General features: G+C 54.6%; 1 protein-coding gene and 1 long non-coding RNA gene across 6 annotated transcripts in view; both read left to right on the top strand.

Moving 5' to 3' along the window:
- The window catches only part of LOC117190603 (sister chromatid cohesion protein PDS5 homolog A-like), a 69,923-nt gene that overhangs the window by 25,052 nt on the left and 27,932 nt on the right, over positions 1 to 16,939 (top strand). The window lies entirely within an intron of this gene.
- Positions 1,744 to 2,484, top strand: LOC117190610. Its single transcript, XR_004473767.1, has 2 exons — positions 1,744 to 2,043; positions 2,110 to 2,484. It is a non-coding gene; the product is annotated as an uncharacterized LOC117190610 (long non-coding RNA).

Genomic DNA, 16,939 nt, shown 5'->3' with positions numbered 1-16,939 from the left:
GTTGTGGTTCCTTTCCCCCTTATTATTGTTTTGCCGTATTAAGTGTTTTTGTGCTGAAGATCAGTGAGTTAGCGTTATAGGTAGTGTTTAGGCGATTGTTCTGAAAGAAGAATAGATAGAGTGTATGAGTGTAATAGAGTGTAGTGAATAAAAAGATAAATAGGGTAGTTAGAGGTAGGGAAATATAGGGCTAAGTTGATGAGCGCGTACAACTTGCGGTCTAAACAGAAAATGACCCGCAGGTCTCCTCCACCAGGTAACCTCCAAGGACAGATGCAAGGCGGTGACACACAGGGCGCTGAGGGGCGTGGAGACGACAGCTGGAATTTGCCAGGCCAATCCAACGCACTGCCCTCCGAGATTCTCTCAGGAGTAAATGTCGCCATAGCGCAAGCACAAGAGACGTGGAGAGGAAGCATGGCAGATACCCTGAGTAAGACGCTGCAGGAGGAGATCCGTCGCGGCTTTATGGAGCTGATGGGGGCCATAACAGAGGTGATGGCGCCTCTGCGCCAGAACGTGGAATTGATCCAAGACCTGAGATTGGAAAGCTCAAATCAAGGATAATAATGGCGATCAGCAGCCTCTAGCTCACCTCAGGCAGAAGCCGAACACAGGGACCATTCCAAAAAGGTCCAAGGACGATGACGCATGGAATTCCCAGTCGCCTCCAAGGAAGCCGGCGAGGTTGAGCCAGAACTGGCGCCGAGGAATAGGCGATGCGGACCTGGATCCAGGTGCTGGAAGGCAGAGACGGGAGACATCAGGAGACGGCGGAGGTCCAACAGATCTGCCACCATTTGAAAGGAGAGATGATTGGAGAGGAGCGAGATGGGGACGTGTCGATATGTCAATATGTCAATATGGGAAATCCACCTCGACGGAGATGGAGACCCAAATAAGATGACGGTGCAGGGCTTCGTGTTCAGGGTCGAGTTCCTCCGTAGGCAGAACCGACGGTCGTGGGACGAGGTCCTTGACAACTTTCACCATCTCGTCAAAGGACAAGCGGCGGAGTGGTATTGGCAATTTGTCCGAGAACGGCGTCCGGAAGTATGGGAGGATTTGAAGGACGAGGATTTGGTGTCCCGGTTCCGAGCAGTGTGTGGCGAGTTCGAGCGGCTACGCACCTTGCATGAGCGACGACAACAATCTGGCGAATCTGTGGAAGAGTACTTTAGAGCGATGCGCAGGCTGGCGGCTAGACTCACCACACCTTTGGATGAGCCCGAAATGGTGCGAGTCTTGAAGACGGGCCTCGATGACGAGATCGCCCGCTACTTTTACGCGATCCGAGTCCGGAACGGGGAGCAGCTGAGAGAATATCCGATCAGTGGGTGTAAGCCTACGTTGGGCGCTGCAAGATCCTAGGCACCGTAATGTCCGGGAAGGCCAGCAGTTTTAGTGAAACGTGTAACTCTTCGATGTTTGCGAATAATTCTCCGCGGCTATGGTCGCTCGAATTTTCGCTAGGTGTTGCATGCGAAGATATCGATAGGTGATATCCCATAGAAGCGGTGAGGAGGAAAGAAGTTCGAACATAGTGCCAAGGCCAAAATTTAAGGGGAAAGGGTTAGCAAGAGTGGCGCCACCTGGTCCTGGAGAGTGAGAGTTCCGCGCGCTCTCCGGAGCCGTTATGAGAGAGGATTTCCGATCTCATCCCATAACGGAGTCCCGAAGCCAACTCACCCATACCCCAAAGAAAAGAGAGCCGCCAGCAGCCCGAATCAGGCCATGCCTTGAACCTAGTTCAAGGGCGATAGAAGAGAGAGCGATGGGGATCAGCGGCCCGGGAGCATTAAACAGAGCAGCTAAGCCAAGAGGGGGTTCAGAGAAAGAAATTCCCGAAACGGAGGAGCATGCGCGCCGGACATAGTGATCTAGTGATTTTTTTAGTTTTGAAAGAAAAAGTGTTGGGATGAGGATGGAGTAGTGGCCATCACCCGATAAAAGATAAATAAATCTGTGATTCCAGGGGATCAAGATCAGTGAAACACCAGGAGCTGACCAGCGGGACGGAAAGTAGACCCAAAAAGCACCAGAGTGAGTCCGCTTCAAAGGGGGAGTAAAGAAACCCCAAATTTATTCTTTTTGTTGGCAAATCCATAGGGAATAGGCCACAGCTCCGCCATCCTGGCTTGGTTTTGCTGGTCTCGAAGAAACTATCCTGGCCACGTAGTGCGGGTCCCTCGCCCATTTAGGGAGAGAAAAAAAATCATCAATTAACTTATTTACTCCCATTATTTATTTTTGTTAGACGTCTCCATTTATATGTATATGTTAATAACCTAATTTAAGTCCGTCCATATTATATCTATATGTAACTTATTTATATTTATTATGTTAATTATTTATATTTATCTATTTATTTATTAACCGCCCGTAGTGATAAGATGAGAGGGGTATGAATAGGCAGTCTTAGTGTAGCGATGATACCGTGTAAAATTAGGAAATTGAAGTGAAAATTATAACGAAGAAAATGAATTGCTAAGCGTTTCATATGGGGGGAAGAGGAGCCACAGCAACGAGAGTGTAAGGCTGCTGCACATGGCAGGGAGATCCAAAACGTTGTTATTCAGATCTCAGGTAGGGAGGGTACGTCAGGGTTAAAAACATCGACACCTCGACCTGGTCCACGTCTGTGTTGAAGAAAGTTACTGTAATGTTGTTTGTCGAGTAGAGTCCGTTTGCAGTTTTTTTTTTGTCGGTTACTTTTGTTGTTTCAATTTGTTCGAGATGTCCAATTAGTTGGTATATTGTGCGACCTGAGGGCTTGGGAAGTACCCAGCCCTGGGATGACTGTCTAGCCGGCCTTGCCCCGAAGAAAACAAAGGTTCGTAACAATAATGGCGCCCAATCTGAGACAGGGAAGTGGACTCGCAGTCCTGGCTCTACCATCAAAGAGGGAGAGTACGGATGCGGATCACACAGACGTCGAAGAAAGTATAAATATCCAGCAGAGAAGATAGATCTCGAGTGGTATTTTGCAATCTGGGGTCCATCGGTGTTCCGGTGGCCTGTGAGGGACCCGACGAGTTGGCTCACAGAAGCACGGCGCTGAGGGATCTGAGGATGCAAAGAAAATCCACAAAGTAAAAAGTTTTTTTTTGTTGTTTAATGATTCGGCACTTATCTGACAACGGGAAGCAGGAAATCTCAAGAGGGGATTTGGTTTGGCACTGGCAGAGGAGAATCCACAAGCCAGTTAGCAACCGGCCCGGTGCCTGGTGTGCAAAATGAGAACCTGAAGAAGAAAAAAGAAATACCCGAAGTTGGGATATGGACAGAAAGATTTCTGTTTTTCGCTTCCCCTGCTTACCGCTGGATGCAGTCGGGAGGGTAGATTCTCAATGAGATTTTTGTTCTGAGTGGCCCGTGGGGACAGAAGTCGGCCACGCGTTGCACTCGGAGCAGCTACAACATCCCGCAACGGGCATTCAGTAGGGAAGTAGGCGGAAACAGCGACTGTAGGGAAGTGAGCGCCCTTGACTCTTAATCTTCCAAGGAAGATAAGATTAGTCAACAGCGCTCGCAAAGTTCTAGACGTTGGACAGGAATGTGCGGAGTTGGCCCTAGTAGTAGTTGTGGTTCCTTTCCCCCTTATTATTGTTTTCCGTATTAAGTGTTTTTGTGCTGAAGATCAGTGAGTTAGCGTTATAGGTAGTGTTTAGGCGATTGTTCTGAAAGAAGAATAGATAGAGTGTATGAGTGTAATAGAGTGTAGTGAATAAAAAGATAAATAGGATAGTTAGAGGTAGGGAAATATAGTGTAACGGACCTGCTTCTTGGTTCGCTTGAGTTTGCTGGTCTCGCTCAGCGGTCGGCCGATTCGTCGCAACGTATTTTTATTGTTGCCCCCAACGACAAATGCTTAGACCTTCCTTTTCTTTAATCGAATCTCTCTTTATTCGTACTTATATTAGGACTTAGGGCTAGATGCTACAATTCAGCTTATCTATGGATCTCCACCACGCGTGGGCTCTCGTCGGGTGTGGCAGCGTTGAGGCTGTTGATTGGGGCAGTTTGACCTCCGCTATTGCTTTGGCCCGCCACGCAAATCCGCACTCTACGTCTCGCACTCCCCTCTTAGCTTCCGCCGGCAACTGTGGATCACCTCTTAACTTAGACTCACTCTGGGGGCAGGCGGGGCCTGTCTTCCTGTTGCTATTCACTTCACTGCACTTCTTCGAACCGTACCGGGTATTACTCTCACGTTTCGGCGGGGTTTCAACGTGCGCGCGCGATCACTTCTCCACGGAAAAAGAGCCCCGCTTCGTTGCCGCAGCCTCCTTTTATAGCCCCTTGACGGGCCCCGGCTCGGCGTTGGTAGTTTTCCATCGCCGTCTCCTGGTTTCCACGGCCTTCGTAACGGGGCCTGGCCGGTGGCGTGATCCCATGCCCCTATTTGGTCATGCGTCGGATCGCTGCCGGCCCGATCCCGCCGTCTCCTCTGCCTCTCGCGTTTCTCTTGCTCCGAGAGCGGGACACTTCTCCTCTCGGGGCCCTTGGCCTCTTCGCCGCATCCGGCTATCCGTGGGTATCTGGGCTGACCTTCGCCTTATCCAGCCAGCCATCAGCCTTTATCCGACCGTCCCACCGCCTTTATCCGGCTATGCTTTGGTCGAATTCGGCCTGTGGGAACCACGGTTCCTCACACCCCCCTCTTTCTTCCCGCAGCGGAATACTCCCGTTTTCCGCGACCTTGCGACGGAGTGTGCTTTCCTCATTCAAACGGCCCCATTTTACGCGCGCTCCTTACGGCATCTGGGATCACGGGCGCCCTGGCGCCCTCTGGCGCCTTAGCTCGGGCGGCGCTGCCAGCCCTTGCAATTTTCTGGCTGGGGCCGAATCCCCACCTATCGATAAGGTGTAGGGGCGTTTAGGCGATCCACTCGATATCTCTCCCCCGTAAGTATTCCACTTTTCTCTTTTTCTTCTCTCTTTATTCATTTTCTTCCCGCGTGTTTCGCCTTTGATTTTTTCTTTCTTTTTTTTTCCTTTTGCTCTTTTTTTTTCCTTTCCCCTTTTTATACCCGATACTCAAAATGAGTATTGGGGTATATTAGATTTGTGGTAAAAGTGGATGTGTGTAACGTCCAGAAGGAATCGTTTCAGACCCAATAAAGTATATATATTCTTGATCAGCATCAATAGCCGAGTCGATTGAGCCCTGTCTCTCTGTCCGTCTGTCCGTCCGTCCGTCCGTCCGTCCGTCCGTCCCCTTCAGCGCCTAGTGCTCAAAGACTATATGAGCTAGAGCAACGATGTTTTGGATCCAGACTTCTGTGATATGTCACTGCTACAAAAATATTTCAAAACTTCGCCCCGCCCACTTCCGCCCCCACAAAGGACGAAAATCTGTGGCATCCACATTTTTAAAGATACGATAAAACCAAAAACGCAGAATCGGCGAGGATGACCATATCTTCTACAGTGCAAAATCTGAACCAGATCGTATAATGATTATAGCCAGAATCAAGAAAACAATTTCATTCTTTCTCGCTCTGTCTCTCTCTAACACACAGGTTTCATGGTCGGTTTTGTCAATTGCAAAATATGAGTTCAAGGATCTCAGAACCTATAAGAGCCAGAGCAACCAAATTTGGTATCCACACTCCTGTGATATCGGACCTTGACCGTTTCGTGTCCAAATTTCGCCACACCCCCTTCCGCCCCCGCAAAGGACGAAAATCTGGGGCATCCACAAATCTCAGAGACTATAAAGGCTAGAGTAACCAAATTTGGTATCCGCACTTCTGTTAGATCTCACTATAAAACGTATATCTCAGAATTTCGCCCCACCCCCTTCCGCCCCCACAAAAGACGAAAATCTGTTGCATCCACAATATTGCACATTCGAGAAAACTAAAAACGCAGAATCATAGATAATGACCATATCTATCAGATTGCTGAATCTGGATCAGATCGGATCATTTTTGTAGCCAAAAGCAAGAAATCAATTTTCAGTGGGTACGCAGCGCCCGACGTCACGCTCAGACTGATTTTCTGTCTCTCTCGCACGCACTCTTTGTCGGGTGGTTCAATATTAGCGGCGTCTGCCGGAGGAGAGCCATACTGACTTAGTATCGGGTATAACTGTAGAGTTGCGGTGTCCGCAGCAACTCACAACGTTCCCCCTCGTTTTTCCTTACTTTTGCTCGCGGAACACCTCCGTGCGTGTGGCCGACATCGCAATGCGGTACCGGGTACCCCGCTCGCTCACCAGCTTCTTCACCCTCCTACCCACGAGGCGAATCTGGGTCTGCGCGCGGCCCCCCGCCGCCGGCCACTCCTCCCGCGGGATCGCCGTCCAGTGGACCGTGGCTGCTGGTGCCGAGCTCTGCCGTTGCAGGGCCGGTCGCTTCGGTCCTGCACAGGGCTCCGGGCAGGAGGCCTGCCGCTTCAGAGCCGGGCGCTCGGCCGCCGTCGACCTCTCCGGTGCGGGCCACACCCACGGTCCGCGCTCCCACGCCTCGAGTTCCACCTCCGTCGGTGCTGTCGCCGCCGTCGCCGTTTCCGCGGCCCGCGTCTCGGCTTCTGCCGCTGCCTCGGCCGTCGCCGTCTGGGCCGCCGTCGCCGTTTCCGCGGTCTGCGTCCCTGCTGCCGCCGTCGCCGCCTCTGCCGCTGCCTCGGCCGTCGCTGTCTGGACCGCCGTCGCCGTTTCCGCGGTATGCGTCCCTGCTGCCGTCGTCGCCTCCACTGCCGTTCGCATCGCCGCCTCCGCCGTCGCCGCGGCTGCCGCTGCTTCGGCCGTCGCCGTCGGGACCGCCGTCGCCGTCTGGGCCGCCGTCGCCATTTCCGCGGCCTGCGTCTCTGCTGACACCTTCGCCGCTTCTGCAGTCCGCATCGCTGCCTCCGCCGTCGCCATTGCTGCCGCTGAGGTCGTGGGGGCGGGTCCGGGGTCCCTCCTCCGCGGGTCCCTGTTGTTGCTGCCGCGTGGACTCTCCTCCCACACCCGGGCGCCGGTCTCTGGCTGGGCTTCGCTCGGGGCGGGCCCCGAGTCCCACGTGATGTGCAGGGTCTGGTGGTGCCACACCATCCCCTGGCGCACGGCGGTCCGCACCTCCTGCGATACATACGGACCCATTACGGCCGCCTCCGGTCCCCTCCACTGTGGTTGCTGCTGCCACTGCTCCTGCCCCTGCTGCTGGTGATGCGGCTGCTGGTGCTGCTGGTGCTGCTGCTGCTGGTGCTGCTGTTGCTGCTGCTGGTGCTGCTGTTGCTGCTGCTGCTGGTGCTGCTGCTGCTGGTGCTGCTGCTGCCGGTGCTGCTGGTGCTGCTGGTGCTGCTGCTGCTGCTGCTGGTGCTGGTGCTGCTGGTGCTGCTCCTCCTCGGCCTGCGGCTGCCGCCTCTCGGAGCCCTCGTCATCCTCGGCCGGTGGCGTAGGTTGCCACAGCTCGCCTTCCTCCTCCTCGGCCTGCTGCAGCCGCCGCTGCCACTCGGCCTCTGGGTTCGTAGCCTGCTTGCCCGGGGCCTGGGGCGGCGTTCCCTCGGTCTCCGCCTCGTCGGTCCGGGGCTGCATCGGCGGCAGCACCACCCGGAATGGTGGGGGTGGCGGCGCCTCGTCGCTCTCTTGGCCGTGCTCCTCCGTACTGGCGGCTCTTTCCGCCTGTCGCCGCCGCGCCTCCATCCGCTCGTCCCTCCGCCGCCTGATCGCCCGCGCCCTCTCCAGCACTTGGTGCATCCGGCGCTTCTCCTCCGGCGTCGCCTCCTGAAACCTCCGCCTCACCGCCTCAATTTTGTCGCGCAGGGTCAGCGGCCTTCCATTTCTCGTCTCCGGCTCCGCCCTTTGCTGCCGTCTCCATCTGGCCTTCTCCTGAGCGGTTGGCGCGCGCGGGCCGTCGGTGCATATGACCTCGTCGTCGTCCTCCTCCTCCTCATCCGATGACACCGTCGGCGACACCGAGTCGTGCCCCGATGGCGCCGGTGACACCAACGGCGAGGCCAGCAGTTGAAGGAACTCGGAGCCATCGCACCAATCCTCCTCGTCGCTACGCGAGAGCAGAGACGCCCGTCGCTGACGAGAAGTACCGGCGCGATAGCCCCCTTCTCCCACGATCGCCTGTTGCTCCTCCAGGAAGGCCCTCATATCATCCATCTTCTTCCTGCCATCCTCGTGGTTGAGCCCGCGTTTCATCTCCATTTTTTTTTCTTGCTGCTTTTCTTGCGTTCTTTCTGGTGATAACTACCTTCAAGTGTTCGCTGTTCCGTTTTCCACCCGCCTATATACACGCGTTGCATTGCCAATCGTTCCCTCTACCGGTGCCGGTGCTCCGTGTCTCGGTCTCTCCCGCCTGGTTCTAACGGTTGTTGCGTTTGTACTCATGGCCCTCAGCCTCGTCTCTCTGCCGGCCGCGCTCTCTAACGGCATCTTTCCCCTGGTTGTGTGAGTGCCGTCGCGCTCTCCGCTCTCTATCCGATTTCGCCTTATCCCTTTTTTTTTTTTTGGATACTGTTGTGTTCTCGCCGCGTTTCTCTGTTGGCTCATGGATAAAACTTTTCCATCTTTGATGGACCCACCCCTTCCCGTTCATGATTATTTTACTTTTTATTCCCCCATTTTATTTTTGCTTATTCACAACTTTTATTTAGCCCTTTATTCTTGTTTATTTTAATTGCTATTTAATGGATTGATGGATTGCTAATTATTTACTTTTAATTGTTATAAAAAAAATTGCTATTTATTCTTACATGCCACCGCCGACCTGTCTTCTTCATCCCGTGCTGCTCGGACCCTCCTTGGCCTGGGTGAGTTCTCCCGACCCGGATGACTTTTACTCCATCCTTTCTCCCTTTCCAGCTCGCCCTCTGCCCTCAATGCGGGCCGCTTGCCGCGATTCCGCTCGTGAACAATGGGTCCTCCGACCCTCCGCCCGGGCTGGAATCTTGGGCTCACATCCCAGGGCAACTCCTATGCGCCACCGGCCGGACTCTTTTGACAGGTGTCTCCCTCACACAGTGGCTCGGACCCGAGGATCATCCGACTCCTCGCCCGGTAGTCCACGCATGAGCGGCACCCGTCGTTCCGGCCCGACGCTCGTAGTTGCCCCGTGAGTCCGCGTTGAGGCGTGAACCTGGCCCCTGGGTTTTTCCTGGTCATCCGCTGTCTGAGATTACACTCCCCGACCCTGGATTCGCCTCCCAGCTTTGGGTGACGCGTTTCCTGTTCAGGTTTGCTGAGCTTTTCCTCTTCTCGTTTTATTTTCCTTTCTTTTTACTAATTTTCGCTTTTTTCAGATTTCTCCAACCACAGTCTTCCTGTTCGCCTTTTTTTTTTTTTTAATCTAAGTGCACAAGTCCATCGTGCGTGTCCTGCGCGGCACCCTTCCCCAGTGTCCTGCGTGGCACTCTACCGTTCCTGGTCCTGCGTGACCCTTTAGGGCGACCTATTACAGCCATTCTCCTTCACCCCTGTGTCTCTCGCTCCTCGGGTTGGGGTTTCAGATCTCGTATGTGTGCCGTTCTCTTCTTCCTGTCGACCTCCTTTCTTAGGTTGCAGATAACAGGGATATAAAGTCCTCTATCTGGTATGGCCCATCGTACCTTTGTGCCAGCTTCGCGGCGAATCCCCCGCTGCATTGGAAAGGTGGAGCTGTTTGGCCCACACGACCTCTCCCACTTTGGGTCTCCACGGTCTTCTTCTCAGGTTGTAATGCCTGGCCTGATCCTGGGCTGCCCTTTCCAAGTTGCGTCGAACCAACTGAAACAGCTCCTTTAATTTCTTCGCATTTTCATCCGGCGTCTCTGTGCCTTGTCCCGTGCCTACCGTCTCCTCGTCATATAGGGCCTTTGGCAGCCGGGGTTCCCTTCCTTGCACCACGAACGCCGGTGAATATCCCGTTGTATCCGACACTCCCGAATTCATGGCCAGCATCAGCTCCGGCCATTTTTCATCTCAACACCTTTGATCACCCTCGGTAAACTGAGCTATCATGGTCTTTACCGTTCTGTTCGTTCGCTCTGTCGGATTCTCTTGCTGCATGCACGGCGCCGTAAACTGGTGACGAACTCCTAGCTGCTCCAGGAATCTTGTAAATGCCCTGCTTGCAAACTGCACCCCATTGTCCGTAATGAAGACTTTGGGCGTGCCAAAACGGGCTATTATGCGCTCCCGACAGGCCTTTATTAGTGCCTCTGCTGTGGCCTTCCTCAGCGGCACCAACTCGGTCCACTTGGAGAATCGATCCACCAGCACCAACAACATCGAGTTCCCATGTTTCGACCACGGCAGAGGACCCACAAAGTCCGCGCATACCGTTGCCCATGGTTCTTCCGGCACCTGCGTCAACATTTCTCCTGCCGCTTGTAGCTGACTTGGCTTATAGCGAAGACATAGTTCGCACTTCCGCACGTAGGCCCTCACGTCCCTGTACATCCCTGGCCAGTAATATCTTGCCGCCACCCGTGCCGCGGTTCTCCTTCCGCCGGCGTGGCCTGCTTCCGGGCTATCGTGGCTTTCCTTTAAGACCCTTTCTCGGGCATATTTCGGCACACATAACTTCCACGAGGCGACTTCTTCGCTCCCTGCCCGGTGAGGAATGTGCCGGTACAAGTTTCCCCCCTTCTCCACATAGTCGGGGTACTTCGGGGATTCTTTTCTGATCTTTTCTACCATGCCCTCTAACCACTTGCAGGGCGGCTCGCCTACTGGTTGTGTTCCCTCCTCACTTCTTATCCGACGCCCTCGCTCCTCCACCGGTTGTCGGGAGAGTGCGTCGGCTACCACGTTGAGCTGTCCTTTCTTGTACGCGACTTCAAAGTCGTACTGCTGTAGCTCTAATGCCCATCTCGCCACTCTTCCCGAAGGACTTTCTATGCTATTTAGCCATTTCAGAGCCATGTGGTCCGTGACCACCTTGAAGCGATATCCTTCCAAGTATGGCCTCAACCGGCGGATGGCCCACACAATGGCCAGACATTCTTTCTCGGTCGCCGAATAGTTCCTTTCGGGTCCATTTAGCGTCCTGCTAGCATATGATATTACCCGTTCGCCCCTTTCCGTCTCCTGCGTGAGAATCGCACCCAGCCCGTAATCACTGGCGTCTGTCTGCAGAATGAACTTCTTCGAGAAGTCGGGGCACGCCAGCACGGGGTCCGCCACTAGTCGTCTTTTCAACTCCTCGAACGCTTCTTGGCTTTCTTGTGTCCAGACCCATTCCGTCTTCTTCTTGAGGAGCCCGGACAGGGGCTGCACGAGGGTGGCGAAGTCGGGCACGAACCTCCGGTACCATGAGGCCACTCCCAAGTACTGTCTCAGCTCCTTGACATTTGTCGGCGGTTTCAATTCGGCTATGGCTGCGACTTTCTCGGGGTCTGTACATATCCCCTCGCCGGTCACCTTGTGGCCTAGATACCGCAGCTCTTTCCTAAAGAACTCGCACTTGTCTGCGTTCAGCCGCAGGTTCGCCAAGCGCAGCCGTCGAAACACCTCTTTCAGGTTTCTTCGGTGTTCTTCCTCTGTTCGCCCGATGACCACTATGTCATCCTGGTATGCGAACGCGTGCGGCATCATTTCTGGCCCAATCACTTGGTCTAACGCCCGTTGAAAGGTGGCCGACGCGGAGTGTAACCCAAACGGCATCACCTTCCATTGGTATAGCCCCTTTCCGGGCACCGTGAACGCCGTGATCGGCCGGCTGCTCTCGGCCAGGGGGATCTGCCAATATCCATCCTTCAGATCTAGGCTACTTATGAATTTCGCTTCCCGCAGTTGATCGAGGATGTAATCTATCCTGGGCATTGGGTACGCGTCCTTTACTGATCTCGCGTTAACTTGACGAAAGTCCACGCACAATCTCCATTTGCCATTTTTCTTCTTTACCATCACTATAGGCGAACTGTAGGGGCTCTTTGACGGCTCTATGCATCCCATTTCTACTAGTTCGTCCACTTTCTGGTTAATCTCGGCCTGCATTTTGGGGTTCTTCGGGTAATATCTTTGCTTAATCGGTTGCGGGTCACTCATGGTGATTGTGTGCACCGCCACATTACACACCCCCTCGATCTTGGAAAATGCCTCTAACTCTCGGGCTAAGAATTCCTCCACTGACTCTTCCCTCGCCCCCTTATTCTGCCTCATGCCCGCTGACACCCCTCTGGCGGCCATTCTTAGGGTCGTGTCCATTTCGTTGTCGGACTCCGGAGCCGTGTCTCCAGCTTCGGCCTTCGCCACGGACAGTCTTTCCTCCTGGTCTCCTCGTTCCCGATCTTGGGCAGGGATCACCACCCTGTGCCCTGCACAGGTCACCACTGCCCCGACCGCGCGGAGAAAATCCCATCCCAGCACTAACTCATCAATCACACCCGGCAATACGAGTAGCACCATTGGGATCTCCTTGTTCCCAAAGCATACCTTCGTTTCAATCTGGCACGTGACCTCCTGGCTATGGCCATCCGCCAACCTCACCCTTTTCCTTGCCGCCGCCTCCCGGCCTTCACCCTTTAGTCGGTCCGCCAGCTCGCGGCTCACGAAACTGCTGGTAGCTCCTGTATCCACCGTGGCTTGCAGCTCCATGCCCGCGACCTCCACTACTGCGGATAACTGTTCCTCCTCGCTGGTCAGCCTGCCGACTAGGCTTGAGGGACCGTTTCTTGCGACCCTGGCACGGCCCTCCGCGGCGTGGGTCGCGGGGCGTTTCCCGTCTTCCTGCAGCATTGCCATGCCGAGATGCCCTCTTTTCCGCATCTCCAGCAGTAGGTGAGAGGTCGGCCGTTGCACTCCCGGCTCCAATGATCCGCGCTCCCACACCTTCGGCACGCCTGGGCCGGATTCTTGACATATCCGTTCTCGATATTGCCGTTGGTCGGTGTCGGCATAATGACACGCTCTCCCCTCTCCTCCCGTGCTGCTCCGTCCAGCGGGCCGTCCTTGCATCGCCGACATGCCGTCGTCTCGGCTGGCTTGTGGAAGGGATTCGCTGCCCGGGCTTTCACGGTTGGATTCTCCCGTTGGAACTCTAGGCGGTCCCTCTCCAACGCCTCGAACTCGTCTGCCAGTTCCATCATGGTGTCGAGGTCCTTGCACCGGTGCGGCCTCATATACGCTCTCAGATCGGGCAATCTATTCTCACGAATCAGCTCCGTCTGCTCCTCTTGGGGACATTTCAGGGGTCGCATAAGTGTCTGCATCTCTACCATATACTCTTTGAATGGCTCGCCCCATTTCTGTTTCCGCATCCTCACTTCCTGCAGCAACTTCTCAAAGTATCCCCGCGGCAGAAAGTAAGCCTGGAAGCTCGACGAGAACTCTTTCCACGTTCTCCACTGTCGATTGTTCGCCACGAACCACATCAGCGCCCGCCCTTTTAGCAGCTCCGGCATCGCCCTTGGGATCAGATCCGGATCCAGACCGTACGTCTCGGCGGACCACTCGACCTGCTCCAAGAACTCGAGAGGCTTCGTCGTCCCGTCGAACCGGAACGACCACTCTCTCACCTGTTTCGCCACTCTAGCGTAGTCCAGGTGTGCTGGCCGTATTGTGGCTGGTTCGGTTCTCCCTCTTTCGGTCTCTCGGCTTCGATCCCTTCCTTGGTGGCGGGGCCTGCTAGGCGTCCCCGTGTGCGAGCGTTCCGGTATTGGCACTGAGAGACTCGCTATCAATTCTCTCTGTATGTCGACTGGGGACCTCCACAGCGCCGCCGCGGTTGCGCCGGTTGGGGGTGCCAGGTGCTCGTACGCGGCTTGTTTGTCGTCCGCCCGGGGTGTCGGCGAGGACCTGTCCGCCCGACACTCACATACCTCAATCAGATCGGCCCACTCCGACTCATCTTCGTGTTCCCTCATCCCCTCCTTAAATGTTCTTCTCATTTAGGCCTCTGTGCCCTCCAGCCGCACGCCGAAGGCGTGGCCGCATTGGACAAGCTCCTCCTTTCTCAACCGGTGGATCCATTGTCCCTTCCCCATTCTCTCATCTATATTTCTCCTCCCTTTGTCCTACTATTTGTCGTTGTAGGCCCCACGTTGGGCGCCAGTTGTAACGGACCTGCTTCTTGGTTCGCTTGAGTTTGCTGGGCTCGCTCAGCGGTCGGCCGATTCGTCGCAACGTATTTTTATTGTTGCCCCCAACGACAAATGATTAGACCTTCCTTTTCTTTAATCGAATCTCTCTTTATTCGTACTTATATTAGGACTTAGGGCTAGATGCTACAATTCAGCTTATCTATGGATCTCCACCACGGCTCTCGTCGGGTGTGGCAGCGTTGAGGCTGTTGATTGGGGCAGTTTGACCTCCGCTATTGCTTTGGCCCGCCACGCAAATCCGCACTCTACGTCTCGCACTCCCCTCTTAGCTTCCGCCGGCAACTGTGGATCACCTCTTAACTTAGACTCACTCTGGGGGCAGGCGGGGCCTGTCTTCCTGTTGCTATTCACTTCACTGCACTTCTTCGAACCGTACCGGGTATTACTCTCACGTTTCGGCGGGGTTTCAACGTGCGCGCGCGATCACTTCTCCACGGAAAAAGAGCCCCGCTTCGTTGCCGCAGCCTCCTTTTATAGCCCCTTGAAGGGCCCCGGCTTGGCGTTGGTAGTTTTCCATCGCCGTCTCCTGGTTTCCACGGCCTTCGTAACGGGGCCTGGCCGGTGGCGTGATCCCATGCCCCTATTTGGTCATGCGTCGGATCGCTGCCGGCCCGATCCCGCCGTCTCCTCTGCCTCTCGCGTTTCTCTTGCTCCGAGAGCGGGACACTTCTCCTCTCGGGGCCCTTGGCCTCTTCGCCGCATCCGGCTATCCGTGGGTATCTGGGCTGACCTTCGCCTTATCCAGCCAGCCATCAGCCTTTATCCGACCGTCCCACCGCCTTTATCCGGCTATGCTTTGGTCGAATTCGGCCTGTGGGAACCACGGTTCCTCACAATAGGGCTAAGTTGATGAGCGCGTACAACTTGCGGTCTAAACAGAAAATGACCCGCAGGACTCCTCCACCAGGTAACCTCCAAGGACAGATGCAAGGCGGTGACACACAGGGCGCTGAGGGGCGTGGAGACGCCAGCTGGAATTTGCCAGTCCAATCCAACGCACTGCCCTCCGAGATTCTCTCAGGAGTAAATGTCGCCATAGCGCAAGCACAAGATACGTGGAGAGGCAGCATGGCAGATACCCTGAGTAAGACGCTGCAGGAGGAGATCCGTCTCGGCTTTATGGAGCTGATGGGGGCCATAACAGAGGTGATGGCGCCTCTGCGCCAGAACGTGGAATTGATCCAAGACCTGAGATTGGAAAGAGACCAGAATGAAATCAAGGATAATAATGGCGATCAGCAGCCTCTAGCTCACCTCAGGCAGAAGCCGAACACAGGGACCATTCCAAAAAGGTCCAAGGACGATGACGCATGGAATTCCCAGTCGCATCCAAGGAAGCCGGCGAGGTTGAGCCAGAACTGGCGCCGAGGAATAGGCGATGCGGACCTGGATCCAGGTGCTGGAAGGCAGAGACGGGAGACATCAGGAGACGGCGGAGGTCCAACAGATCTGCCACCATTTGAAAGGAGAGATGATTGGAGAGGAGCGAGATGGGGACGTGTCGACATATGGGAAATCCACCTCGCCCGAGATGGAGACCCAAATAAGATGACGGTGCAGGGCTTCGTGTTCAGGGTCGAGTTCCTCCGTAGGCAGAACCGACGGTCGTGGGACGAGGTCCTTGACAACTTTCACCATCTCGTCAAAGGACAAGCGGCGGAGTGGTATTGGCAATTTGTCCGAGAACGGCCTCCGGAAGTATGGGAGGATTTGAAGGACGAGGATTTGGTGTCCCGGTTCCGAGCAGTGTGTGGCGAGTTCGAGCGGCTACGCACCTTGCATGAGCGACGACAACAATCTGGCGAATCTGTGGAAGAGTACTTTAGAGCGATGCGCAGGCTGGCGGCTAGACTCACCACACCTTGGGATGAGCCCGAAATGGTGCGAGTCTTGAAGACGGGCCTCGATGACGAGATCCCCCGCTACTTTTACGCGATCCGAGTCCGGAACGGGGAGCAGCTGAGAGAATATCCGATCAGTGGGTGTAAGCCTACGTTGGGCGCTGCAAGATCCTAGGCACCGTAATGTCCGGGAAGGCCAGTAGTTTTAGGGAAACGTATAACTCTTCGATGTTTGCGAATAATTCTCCGGCCATGGTCGCTCGAATTTTCGCTAGGTGTTGCATGCGAAGATATCGATAGGTGATATCCCATAGAAGCGGTGAGGAGGAAAGAAGTTCGAACATAGTGGCAAGGCCAAAATTTAAGGGGAAAGGGTTAGCAAGAGTGCCGCCACCTGGTCCTGGAGAGTGAGAGTTCCGCGCGCTCTCCGGAGCCGTTATGAGAGAGGATTTCCGATCTCATCCCATAACGGAGTCCCGAAGCCAACTCACCCATACCCCAAAGAAAAGAGAGCCGCCAGCAGCCCGAATCAGGCCATGCCCTTGAACCTAGTTCAAGGGCGATAGAAGAGAGAGCGATGGGGATCAGCGGCCCGGGAGCATTAAACAGAGCTGCTAAGCCAAGAGGGGGTTCAGAGAAAGAAATTCCCGCAACGGAGGAGCATGCGCGCCGGACATAGTGATCTAGTGATTTTTTTAGTTTTGAAAGAAAAAGTGAGTGGGATGAGGATGGAGTAGTGGCCATCACCCGATAAAAGATAAATAAATCTGTGATTCCAGGGGATCAAGATCAGTGAAACACCAGGAACTTTAGAGCTGGCCAGCGGGACGGAAAGTAGACCCAAAAAGCACCAGAGTGAGTCCGCTTCAAAGGGGGAGTAAAGAAACCCCAAATTTATTCTTTTTGTTGGCAAATCCATAGGGAATAGGCCACAGCTCCGCCATCCTGGCTTGGTTTTGCTGGTCTCTAAGAAACTATCCTGGCCACGTAGTGCGGGTCCCTCGCCCATTTAGGGAGAGAAAAAAAATCATCAATTAACTTATTTACTCCCATTATTTATTTTTGTTAGACGTCTCCAT

This window comes from Drosophila miranda, assembly GCF_003369915.1.
Source record: "Drosophila miranda strain MSH22 chromosome Y unlocalized genomic scaffold, D.miranda_PacBio2.1 Contig_Y1_pilon, whole genome shotgun sequence".
In the NCBI taxonomy this organism is placed as follows: Eukaryota; Metazoa; Arthropoda; class Insecta; order Diptera; family Drosophilidae; genus Drosophila; species Drosophila miranda.
This window is presented reverse-complemented; position numbering and strand designations above follow the sequence as displayed.